The following is a 12,693-nucleotide window of genomic DNA, read 5'->3' as shown; positions in this document are numbered from 1 at the left end:
AAATAACAATACTCAGAAAAAGACTTTGAAAGCCATTGTGAGAGCTCATTGGCCAGTTGGGCCAGTGCATACTGCTGGTAAACCATGTTCTGCTTTTTTCGATGACACTTTTTATTCAAATTTGATTGAGACATTTGAGGTAATATATAGTGCATCCTTTTTTCTATACAGATTAGTTACAATATATAGTTTTCATTATGTTTGGTTAAAGTTTCTTATATTGTTATTCACTTGCAGAAATATTATGATGGTAAGATTGTGTACACAACTTGGGCGAAACCCTATATCATTTTCAGAAAGGTAAGTAATTACATTTTATGTCAAACTTGTCCTTTATCATACATGCTGGTAAAAGGTTAACTCAATTAGGATATGAAAGAAATTATGGAATGAGAGCATGTTGTGACAACTTGCATAAGTGAACCTTTTTCTACTAATTTTGTTTCAGATTCGAGATACTTTATCTATCTTATTTTATTTTAGACACAACTTGGTGCAAATTATTTACTCTTTAAACTCTTATAGTATATTAAATATATTTAGTCTTTAAAATCATATTTTACATATTAAAAATTATTTTAAATTTATTTTGGGTATTATAACAATAAAAAAAACTTAATAGCCTTGGTTATAATATTTCTAACGTGTAAAGTATGATATTTTTTACTATTTATTTCCATTATGTAATTATATGTATTTGTAAGTTAAAATATGTGATGAAATAATACTATATCATTTTACAGGAGCTCGAGGATGTGAAAGAATGCGAATTAACACTTGTGGAGTTTTATGAGGCTACCCATGAGAAAAAAGGAAATGGTCAAGGTACCTTTTGGACAAAGGAGTCGGAAGACATGAGGGTATGTTTTTCCAGTTTCCAACTATTAGTTTTAGAGTTTTTTTTAAAGCAATTAGAGTAACCATCTACTTAATGTTTAGGACATGCTGGTAAATTTATGGGAAGTGTATAGACAGAGTTTAGTCACTGAGGGTGCAGGAGGAAACGGGGATGAGGCACACACATCTCCTCATCTATCCTCGAGTAAACGCAGAAGAGTTGAGGCTGGGCTGGTTTGTCGAGCTACAAAAGGGCCCAAAAAAATAGAGTTTTCATGGAGGGTCGCTCAACATTTTCTGAAATTTTTGGTCATGTGCATCGTCCTTAAACCAGCGTTTAAAACATCAAACCAAGTCTCCACGCCTTCCAGATGGGTTACTCCAGCATGCAATTCGTGATGCTGCGTGCATTGTTCATGCACTTGATACGAGATGTAATGATAACAACACTTCTGTACCTCGTTCAGAGCTTGATCGTGAGATTCAGAAATTCGTAGAAGTCACACTCCCTAAAGATGATGTTCATTGGACTGAATACATCCATGTTGCCTCTAGTGTGATTGACAAGATACTTCACAAGTTTGGAAAGACTATTAACGAGGTATTAATTTTTTGGTTTATTAAGGTCTTATGCGATTTAAACAATATGTTTTGTTATTTCTTTCATGTTAAAACTTTACATTATGCAAAAATGAAGTTTACATGGTAGAATTATTTATACACTTATGTAGTTTAATAGAATTACCCAAAAAAATAGTAAAACTGATGTAGATCTTTACAATCATACCACATGTTAAGTAAGAGGAGATAAGGTAAGTTATGTGGCATTTCTATGGAACTTAATTAGATATTTGGCATTGTTTATATGCTAGTAATATTTGGCATTTCTATGGAACTCAATAAGTCATTGTTGTGGCTGCGAAAAAGAATTGATGCCAGTCTTATTTAATTGGAAATGTATTGCTTTGTATCAACTCTTAACATCTGTTTGTTCCTTTTTTTTGTACGATACCAACAGGGGAAATCTTAACCTCTCTGATGATGATATTTTTGTTTAGTATGCTTTTAGGTTGAGCAGGTGATTTGTTTTTCTTTTCAAGTATGAAATGTACTTAGATTAGCTTGTTAGCAGTTTAACTTTTTATTTGGTAGGTTTCTGGGACTAGAGACTACCTGTTATTATTTGTTTGCTTGTTGATTTTTATTATTGATTTAATTTAATATATGACTTTTTTTAGTTAATTTAGTCTCAGTAATGTTGAATTGCATTTTTACAGTTTCATTAATATGGCACTAGGACATGTATTTAGTTTGGTATTATTATATGAATGTGGCAATTATTGCTACTATTATAACGCCAATTATATGTGACTGATTCCGAATAATTAACTTAACCAAAATTAATTATATAAAATTAAATTTTATTAAAAATATTACATATACGTCATTAGCCCTGTCACATTTAAAAATTATTAAACATGACCACCTCGGTCATACATTTAAATTAAGCGGGAATTGCTCAAAAATAGAAGGAAATTCAAATTTTTGTTAATTTTTTCAAGGTATTTAGGAAAATATATTTGGGATATATGATTCTGTCACGTTTATAATTATTAAATGTGATAGGTAAGCCAGTCAAATTTAAAGATTAAATGTGACTGATTTGTTAAATGTGATGACAAGAAATGTGACGGATTTGCGTTGGTCACATTTAAGCTAAATGTAACAGAAAATCTATTAAATGTGACGGACCCTTATTATCCGTGACGGATTTTTTCCGTCACATTTAACCTTTATTCTTGTAGTGCTATTTTGCCAAGTATAGCCTATACCAAATCGACATTCTGAACATCTAGACGTTTTACAAATTTACCTCTTTCACGCAAAATGACTTTTTCGGACCCTTTCGGGAATCAAAACCCCCACAAAAATCACATTTTTATTTTTATATGATCATGAAATTATAAAACATCATTGTTTTTGCATTTTTGTAATATTCATAATTTTTGGGAATTTTTTACATTTATTTTGTATTTATTGGATATTTAAAAATTCATTATTAATACCCAAAAATTATAAAAATTGGGGCCAAATATTTTTATTAGATGTGTAATTAGCCCCTTAATTTTATTTAGGGGTATTATTTTCATAAATATAAATAGCTGATTTATTGATAATTAATTAGTTATTTAATCATAAAAAAATCAGAAAATTCAAGAAAATCCCCAATTCTCTGAAATTAGGATTTGGAGTTCTTGGAATCAAATCAGATTTTGAAGGTGATTCTGTTAACCAAATCAAACATGTAAGTATCCGTTTTGAAGCTCTTTTAATTCTCTATTCAATTTTGTTATCAATTATATCTTTAGTTTAAATGATTTTGATTCAAAATTTCGGGTTTATTTCTTCGAATTCGGGTTTGATGAATTGATAGTTGTTGAATGATTCTGTTGTTAGAGGATTGTAGATCGTTGAATCCTCATTCGAATGGTACCGGTTTTGTATTTATTGGGTTTCGTTTTAGCGTCGCCGGAAACGGCGCCGCCGCCGCCGTTCGTGAGGTTCCCGACATCGGGGACGACGGATGACGCAGGAGAAAGACAGGGAAAATTGTTGGGCTTGATTGTTGAACGAAACGAGACTGGAAACCGTTGTTTTATTGTGGTTGGTCGTCATTTTTACTCGTCAGAAAAAGCCGTCGGTGTCAGGTTCTGGTAGCCGGCCGGCCTGTTCTTCATCAACCCGGAGTCGACCGGGTTTCGACCCGGGAAATGACCCGGGTTTGATCCTGAAAACCCAGAAATCAATTCCCTGTTTCTGTTTTTGATTTATTAATTATTTATTTATATTTTAGTAAATCAGAATCAGTTTTATAAATTCTAAAAATCTATTAAAAATTAGTATTAAATTCTGAAAAATATTATAATTAATTTCTAAATTATTTTATTAATTTAGAAACTCGAAATTGATTATTTATTTAATTATTTAATTTATTAATTAATTATTTATTTATTATTTAAGAATTAAGTAATAAATAAGGTTAAAAATATATCAAATGATATGAATAATAATTTGATAATTAGTCGAATAATATGAGTAACTCGTAGTTGTACGAGTAGTTGATCGATAAGTTGGATTATTATTCGAGCGATAGTTTATTTCTTCGAAGAATGTCTTTATAGTTCTTTGTATCGAATAATTATTCGTAAATAGTCGATTAAATCATATATTTGGTAATAAATTGTAATAAGTTGTAGTTAATTCTAATAATTAAGGATTAATTAATTTATACTACAATAAATACTAAATAATGATTTAAAAATATAATTAAGGTTTAATTAATTGTGATTCATTAATTATAATTAATTAAATCTTGTTTATTGCATTGTAATTAAACCGCTAGTCTGATTCGAGTGAAATGAAGACCCTTAAACTCAGAAAAATGAAACGAATCCATTAAAAATTACTATAAATCATAATTTCTTTCAGAAGTGAGTTGTCTTGTAGTAGTTAATTGGTTATAGGCCCTAATAGGGGTCCAATCTAGTCCAATAAATCCCGAAGAATTGTAAATCGAACCTGATAGTGTTTGTTAGCGTAAATATATGCCTAGTATCGATTCTAAGGATAATTATGAGCCTAAAGTCAATTATGTGCTTTATGTGCTATGTGTTTTACGTGATTATGTGAACCTTATGTGTTATATTATATGTGCGAGTCTGAGAAAATCGTATGGGTAGACGATTAGGGCTATGTGGTATTAATTCGAGATACGTGTATGAAATAAGTTATCTAAATGAATATCTTCCCATGATAGATTCAATACCACCAAGGCGAATCAAGCCAGAGATAGAAGGCAGTGAATCATACGAGGTGAAGTGCACGCCAGGCAGTGAATCCATGCTAACATCCTCCCAAATCCTTTCCGATACTGTAAGAGGCTACAGTAACCCAGCAGGTCGCATACTATCTGTCTTCACTCGTTGGCAAGGATGACATTCACGAATGTACTATTTTGCATAATCATTCATGCCCGACCACCATAAATTTTGTTTTACCTTGGCAAGCATTTTATAAAATCCGTAATGGCCGCCTTCGGTAGAAGAGTGGCACATCTTTAAACCAAGCATCATCACGGTTCACTAGGTTCCCCCTTACTGTATAAGGAATTGATGAAAACAGATTTGAATAAAATAGGTCAGTATGGACCTCAGCTTGAATGTCTGCCCGGATGTGGAACAGGGGTGTGAAACACCGAGAAAATGACACTCAGACTAACAAGAGAGTGCATCCGCCACTCAATTGAGACCCCTACTCTTATATTCAATTCTGTAATCGAAACCCAACAACTTGTGTAACCACCTAGACTGAGCAGGAGTGTTGATCCGTTGTTCCAGCAAGTATTTGAGACTAACATGATTAGTTTTCACCACAAATGGACAACCCAATAAATTGTGACGCCACTTTTGAACTGCCTTCATGATAGCTAGTATTTCCTTCTCATATGTGGACCAAGACAGTATAATGCCCTTTAGAGGAGAACTAAAATAAGCCAATGGCTTTTCTCGTTGAGTGAGAACAACCCCAATGCCCACCCCACTTGCATCACACTCCACCGTGAACGGGTGTCCCCAATCAGGTAAGGCAAGTGTAGGGGAAGTTGTCAAAGCCACCTTTAATGTTTGGAATGCTGCCTCCGCCTTTTTATTCCAATTCAAAGGGAAATTCCCTACTAATTTGTGCAAGGGAGCTGCTATACTTCCGAATCCCTGGATGAATTTCCAGTAATAACCAGCCAACCCAAGAAACCCACGAACCCCTTTGACATTAGTTGGAGTCGGCCAGGAACGGACAGCCTGAACTTTTATAATTTCAACCGCAACACCCCCCATGAAATAACGTGGCCTAGATATTTAACTTATGCAACTCCAAAACAACATTTTGAAGACTTGGCAAAAAGATGGTTAGAACATAATAAGCTTAGAACCGTACGAAGATGACCAAGGTGTTTCGTCAAAGATTTTGATTAAATAAGAATGTCACCAAAAAAGACCAAAATAAACTTACGTAGGTGTGGCCGGGAGATGTCATTCATCAAGCATTGAAAAGTGGTTGGCGCATTGGTGAGGCCGGAAGGCATAACAATGAACTCATAGTGACCATCATGCATACATAATGCCGTCTTAGAAATGTCCAATTCATTAACCCGAATTTGGTGGTAGCCGGAATGAAGATCTAGCTTAGAGAAAATAGTGGCACCATGTAATTCATCTAGGAGCTCATCAATCACAGGGATCGGGTATTTATCCTTAACAGTAATATTGTTTAAAGCCCGATAGTCCACACAGAAATGCCACATGCCATCAGATTTTTTGACTAACAAGATCCGTGAAGAAAATGGACTGTGGCTGGAGGGATCAATCCCTTCTACAACAACTCCATGACCTGTTTCTCATTTTCCGCCTTTTGTAAGTAAGGTTGACGGTATGGTTTGGAACTAACGGGTTTGAATCCCGGCATTAGAGGAATGTGGTGATAATAGAAATGCTGAGGAGGCAAGCTTTCTGGCTCCCAAAAGATCTGCTCATATTCGGTTAACACCCGCTGAATCTCTAGACAAGGGTTGAAGTAATGAGGAGGTTCCGCATCCACGGGGAAACTTGAAGAAGTAAGGTAAAACCTTGGATTCCCATCAATTCGTTTAGTTTCAAGGCAGTCCGTTCCGTACCTTGCAACCTTTATAACTTGTGTGTTGTACCATATTGGTTGAACCCAAGTGTAAAATTCTGGAAATCGATTTTGATAGGGCCCAACGTCTTCAACCACTAAACACCCAAGACAAGTGGACAAGCTGCAATAGGTAGAATAAAGAAATCCGTGGTTACCTTGTAGTCCTGAATGAGAATTGTAAGTCATGTAACTCGACCCACGCAAGACAACTTCTCAAGATTTGCAACGACTACCTCTAACTTGACCGTCGTGACCACCATTAGCCCAAATCACTCCAGCACTGACTACTCGATAAAATTATGTGTGCTCCTCCCATCAATCAAAACCACCACATTTTTTTACCAATCTTTCCAGGTAGTCGCGAAGTTTGAGGCAAAATGGAACCTGAAATTGCATGAAAAGAGATCTCAGCATGACTCATGTCAGAAGGAACATTTGTAGCCTCTTCTTCTTGATTGGTACTGTCCTCAACATTCCCTGCTTCATTGATCATGAATAATTGGGGCTTGTTACATTTATGACCCGGCATATATCGTTCATCACAGTAATAACATAACCCCTTTTCTCGATGTTCTTTGGCCTCAGCTCCTGATAAACGACGTACTGGGCTTGGGGCGAGTAGAGCCAAATATTGAGATGGCGCTGGGCCTAAGAGTCCAGCGACGGGCGATGTTAAAGAAGGAGGCTGGATACTAGGAACTTGAGTAGAAGAAGGGAACTGTCCGTGCAAGCCTAACTTCTCCTCAACCAGCCGTGGTAATCCCATTGCATCCACGACACTGCACGTTTTCTTAAGCTTCACTTCCAAGAGAATATCTTCTATCAGGCCACCCACAAAACAACCCAGCAGGAATGACTCTGGAAGGTTTTCAATATGATGTGACAACCGTTCAAAAGACTCAATATAAGTCGCAACGGTAGTATTTTATTTGAGCCGGTGTAAGGACTCCGAAGGATCATCATACTCGGTCGGCCCAAACCTAATCAACAGTGCCTTGGTAAACTCTGCCCATGTCATCGGCCCTTTATCTTTGCAAACTATTTGTGCCACTGTAAGGCGATGTCGTCAAGTTGAAACGAAGATAAGCTGACGCGGTCACCATCTGTTACATTTTGGAACGAAAAAATATTTTTCAGCCTGGTTAACCCACCCCGTAGGATCATCACCACTGAATTGGGGAAAATTGCTCTTCAGGTAAGGTTTTGTTTCTTTTCCAATATTGTTACCTTGGCCAGAACCAGAAGGTGAGGCTATATCCTTCTCTTTAATGGCCTGGACATCAGTCATCAATTGGTGGAACATAGTAGTAAGTTTTTCAAGCGCCTTATTAGTACTTTGCTGGAAATGTTCAAAAGATTGTTTACGTGTCTCCATCGGATCAGGACCCCTCTGATACCACTGATATGGTGGCATCAACGGTTGTTCCATTATCCAAGAAATAAGAGAGAAAGTAGAAGAATGTAGAGGGAGAGTTGGGATAATTTTCTCATATCCATTTCTCAAAATAACACAATTATATAAAGAAAGAAACTACTACTACTCCTAATAACTAGAGAACTACTCAAAACGTGGGCATCTCCATTATTTCCTCTATTTTAGCAACAACCAAGACTAACCCAAACTAATTCAAAACACTGCATTGCCAACTTAATGCACATAACACGAAACTGTTACTAGAAGCAACTTAACACAACGGTCGATGAACACTTGTTTAAGAAAGAAAGACACAACAGTTTAAAAATTTAAACCATTGTCTCAATACTTAATAACAACAATTTTATAAAATAACCTTTATTTTAATTTATTACACATAGCAGTTTAAAAGTATGAACCATTGTCACCACACTTGTTTTAAGATGAAAGAACAACAGTTTGAAAATAAGAACCAGTTTATATACATAACGGTTTACCAGCACCCTTGAGAAAAAACAGTTTCTAATTTTTTCAAATATTTGTTCCAGGCCTTCTCAAACTACCGTTTCTTTTATTCATGTTTTTTCTGAATGATTGTGCATAAGAGTTTTATACAAAAGCATTTAACCCAGATTTTCACAGACTACCATTTATTTACAAAAATGTTTTATACGGACGATGGGTTTATTCTCTTTTTCAGTGACTTTCATACAATTCAGAAGTGTGGATAATAATTTTGTGGGTTTCTTAACTATTCACTATTTTAATCTAATAAACAAATAAAAGTTATATAAGATATATGAGACAAACAATCCAAGAATAAGGGTTCTTCAATGGCTATCATGAATGTCTAATTTGTGTTATTTTTTTATTAAAAACAATCCTTCTAATGTTTATAAAATATTCTCCCAAGGTAGATTATAGTGCCTACAACTATCCATTCACTACAAGAAAAAGTCCAATAGACATCACACATTAGACATCAGTTGCTGATGCCGCTGATGTTAAAAGAATTAATAAAATCATCATGTGTTTTTATGATGTCTATGTTGTTTTAAAATATCGGTTATTTTAAAACTGATGTCTAAAGTTGCAAAAAAAAATTCAGTCCCCGCCCACTTTATTTTTGTTTCCACCTTAGCCAAAAAAATTTCCCCCTTTGCAAATATTATCCCCCGCTTTTTATTTTTCCCCCACGAGACACATAACTAAAAAACTAAAAACTAAAAAAAATTAACACAGAAGCTCTCACTCTCATCCGACTCTCTCACCCCGACTCTCTCACCCCACCATCATCATCTCCACCACTCACCACCCCCATTCACAAACATCACCTCCGCTCTGCTCACCACTATCATCTCCACCATCTCTATCCGTTTTTCTATGCTAAGCTGGTAAGAGGATAAGCTTGAATTAGGATCTTCTCTACTTGGTTATCATTTTAGAAACTCGAATTGGTAAGTGAATTTACTATGTTATTTTGAAATATGGTCTTCTCTGCGAGTAGCTTTCAACTGGGGTTTTTTAAAATCGAAACCCTAAATTTTTTCAATTTGGTTTTTTTTGAAATTTTAACCCTAATTTATTTATTTGAGTATGTTTAATAGATTTGACATTTTCGGAGATGATATTAGTATTGGTACATCACTGCCTCTTATTATTTATCTGCTGCTTCAAATTTTATATCTGATGATGAGCTTTAGATTTACTAGAATAATTTTGAATGGTTGCATAAATAAGGAACTACATATGTATGTGATAGTTTAAGTACATGTGAAAGAAAACTAATCCAATCTGTGATCTTTTTGTTTATTTTGGTTTTATATTATGACCTTTTACTTGCCTTTTAGTTTGGATCTAGAGGAATGAACATCTAAAAGCTTGTTTGTGCTGGTCTGCTAGATCTTTCCTGCAAAAGGTCATCACTGATTAATGATTTATCACATATTTATATTTGAAATAGCTCATTTTGCTTTAATTTTATGGAAAGTTGAAACAGATGTATGTGCCATGCTCTGTAATTGACAAAACAAATTTTTTTTTGAACACTATGACCTGGTTTAGTTTTGGTTGAGTCTTGTATGTGTCATAAAATAACATGTTGTTAGTTAAAACTTAAATATGGATATTACTTTCAGTATTGTGATTTATGTATTATTGTTACAATGATTCTGTATGGGCTGCTAAGAACCTGATACTTATTAACAGGATTCTCGGGGATGAATGATGTGGGAAACTTCAGATCTTATAATAATACTAATACATGATTAAGCTCCCCAATAAATATGTTGGGTGATCATATGAATTTCTCATCTGGGCCTTCTTCTCACTTGAGGTTCATGCCTCTGAGTCGTGTTAATGTAAATGATTCATACTTAGCCAATGGACATAATTGAGGAAATTCCAATAGGGCTACGTCTCTAATTTACACAATGGTCCTATCAGCAACAGCTTAAAAAGAAACAAAGATGGTGAAGTGAAGATGTTATCCAATATGACTGGACTGGACAAGCAGGTATGTGAACGGTGTTTATTTACTATTTATTTGTTCCTGTTAGTCACTTGAATTACTTTCTTTTCCCTGTGTACTAGAATGATGATTTGAACAATTACACATCTGGTTTAGTTCACCAACTGAGCTTGCCTATCACTTCTGCTGAAATGGCAACAATGGAGAATTTTCTGTAGTTTCAGTAAGACTCCATTCCATGTAAAATTCGGGCATAAAAGAGGCTTTGATAGTCATCAGCGAAGCATTGCAGAAAGGGTAAGTCTAATGAACCATTACAAGAAAATTACAGATGCCCTAGTATGCAGATATGTACCTGCACTGTGTGGTAGTTATACAAAGTGGTGAAGGGTAGCTGGACTCTCTGTTTTTATCTTGTAATTCTTTTCTTCCGTATACACTGACATGTATAATAAAAAATACTTGAGGGTTTTTTTGTCTAGAATATTTACCTGTTGTAAGAAGCAATAAGTACCTAGATAGCTACTTAGTTTCTTCTCAGTTATAATTGGTACAAACCTAGTATGTTAGTTGGTTTCCTTTTTTCATGGTACTAACCTAGTTTTCTTTAGTTCGAACTTGTAGGAAGATGAATCTTAATTATTTAAACAAAATAAGATTAAATAGCTACCTGCTTCCTAGTAGTACTTAGAGCTGATTTAGTGTAGACTATTGTTTCTCATACCTATTCATTTTGTAGGTTATGTTGATCCAGGTGAAATGCAGAGGCCAAGAAAACTTGTTGCCTTCCAGATAATGGCTCTGGAACATGCATTATCTTGTAAGTTAATTCCATATATGCTGCACTTGCTTTACTGTAGGAGTGTTTATTGGCCAATCCTAGTGCTTGTAGTTATTCAGAGATGTCATTTGATCATGAAGTTGATAACCTTTCATGCCTTAACAAGTTGATAACTTCAAAAATAGAAATAGTGCTGAAATACTGAGATGAAAACACGCATTTTAATGAATTAATACTGAAGTCAAAAAACAATTGTACGTCACTTTTAAAGAAGAAAAATTGATGTCAAAAAAGTTAATGTACATCATTTTTGATAAAAAAACTGATGTCAAATATAGACATATTCAAGTGTAAATTGAACATAGACATCACTTTGTTTGGGATATAATTGATGTCTATATGCAACTATAGACATCGCCTTTTACTGAATAAATCGATGTTTAATATCTGATTTTACATCACCTAAAAGAAAATATATGATGTCTATGTGGTGAAAAACATAGCTCATTATATGTTTAATCTACTGTAATAAGTGTAATTTATTTATTAAATTATTTTTTTCTAACATTTTTTGTAAAAAAAACAATGCATGGACATCAGTTTTTTCGAGAAACGATGTCTAAGCCAGTAAAGAAATCGTATTATGGCCGATGTCTAGAATTGACATCACCGACATCAACATCGATTGCCAAACAGCATAGACATCGGCCAAAAACCGATGTCTATGGACTTTTTTCTTGTAGTGATTGAACGCCACTCCCATGGTCATAAAAAATACAATTATAGACTATTAAAACCCAAGAATTATAAGTTTCACAATTCTGATATCAATCTCCTGATCTAATACTTAAATTGTGTATATTATATCATGTACTAGAATTACAACTCCTCTTTTGATTCGTTGTAACTCCTAAAGATTCAATTAGAAGTTAGATACTCCTCTAATTGTATAAAGTGTTCAATGACAGATTAACAATAATAAAAAAATTACAATATAATCAAACACACATTTTAGGCCAACTAAATACTACCAAACTCTTGGATTAATGAATTAGCTAGTCATGGTATGATAAACAAAATGTATATTAGGAACGCAAACCATGAATTTAAGAATTGATGCACGAAGAATATAACTTTAAAGTTTCTTTGAAATCTAGGTGAATCCATTCGCTCCTTCTTCCAATCTCCCTCTCAAGATGCTTCTATCCCTTCTCTCAAGAATACGGATAAATTTATTCTATACTATGTTATGTTATGGTTTTTTTGTATACAATATATAAAACCTAATATATAATAAAGAGTTTCAATGCTTTTCCCAAAATAAATTGGACTTTGATGTAAAATTTGTATCTTTCAGGCTTGATTCTGGGCTGCTCCAGTTGGATTCTTTATGCTGGAGCACTTCTAAACCGTATATAATTCTATTAGATTCGTATGGGCGGTAAGATCTCCCAATTCTGA

Source organism: Apium graveolens, chromosome 6 (genome assembly GCF_009905375.1).
Source record: "Apium graveolens cultivar Ventura chromosome 6, ASM990537v1, whole genome shotgun sequence".
In the NCBI taxonomy this organism is placed as follows: domain Eukaryota; kingdom Viridiplantae; phylum Streptophyta; class Magnoliopsida; order Apiales; family Apiaceae; genus Apium; species Apium graveolens.
Note: the sequence above shows the minus strand (reverse complement) of the source record.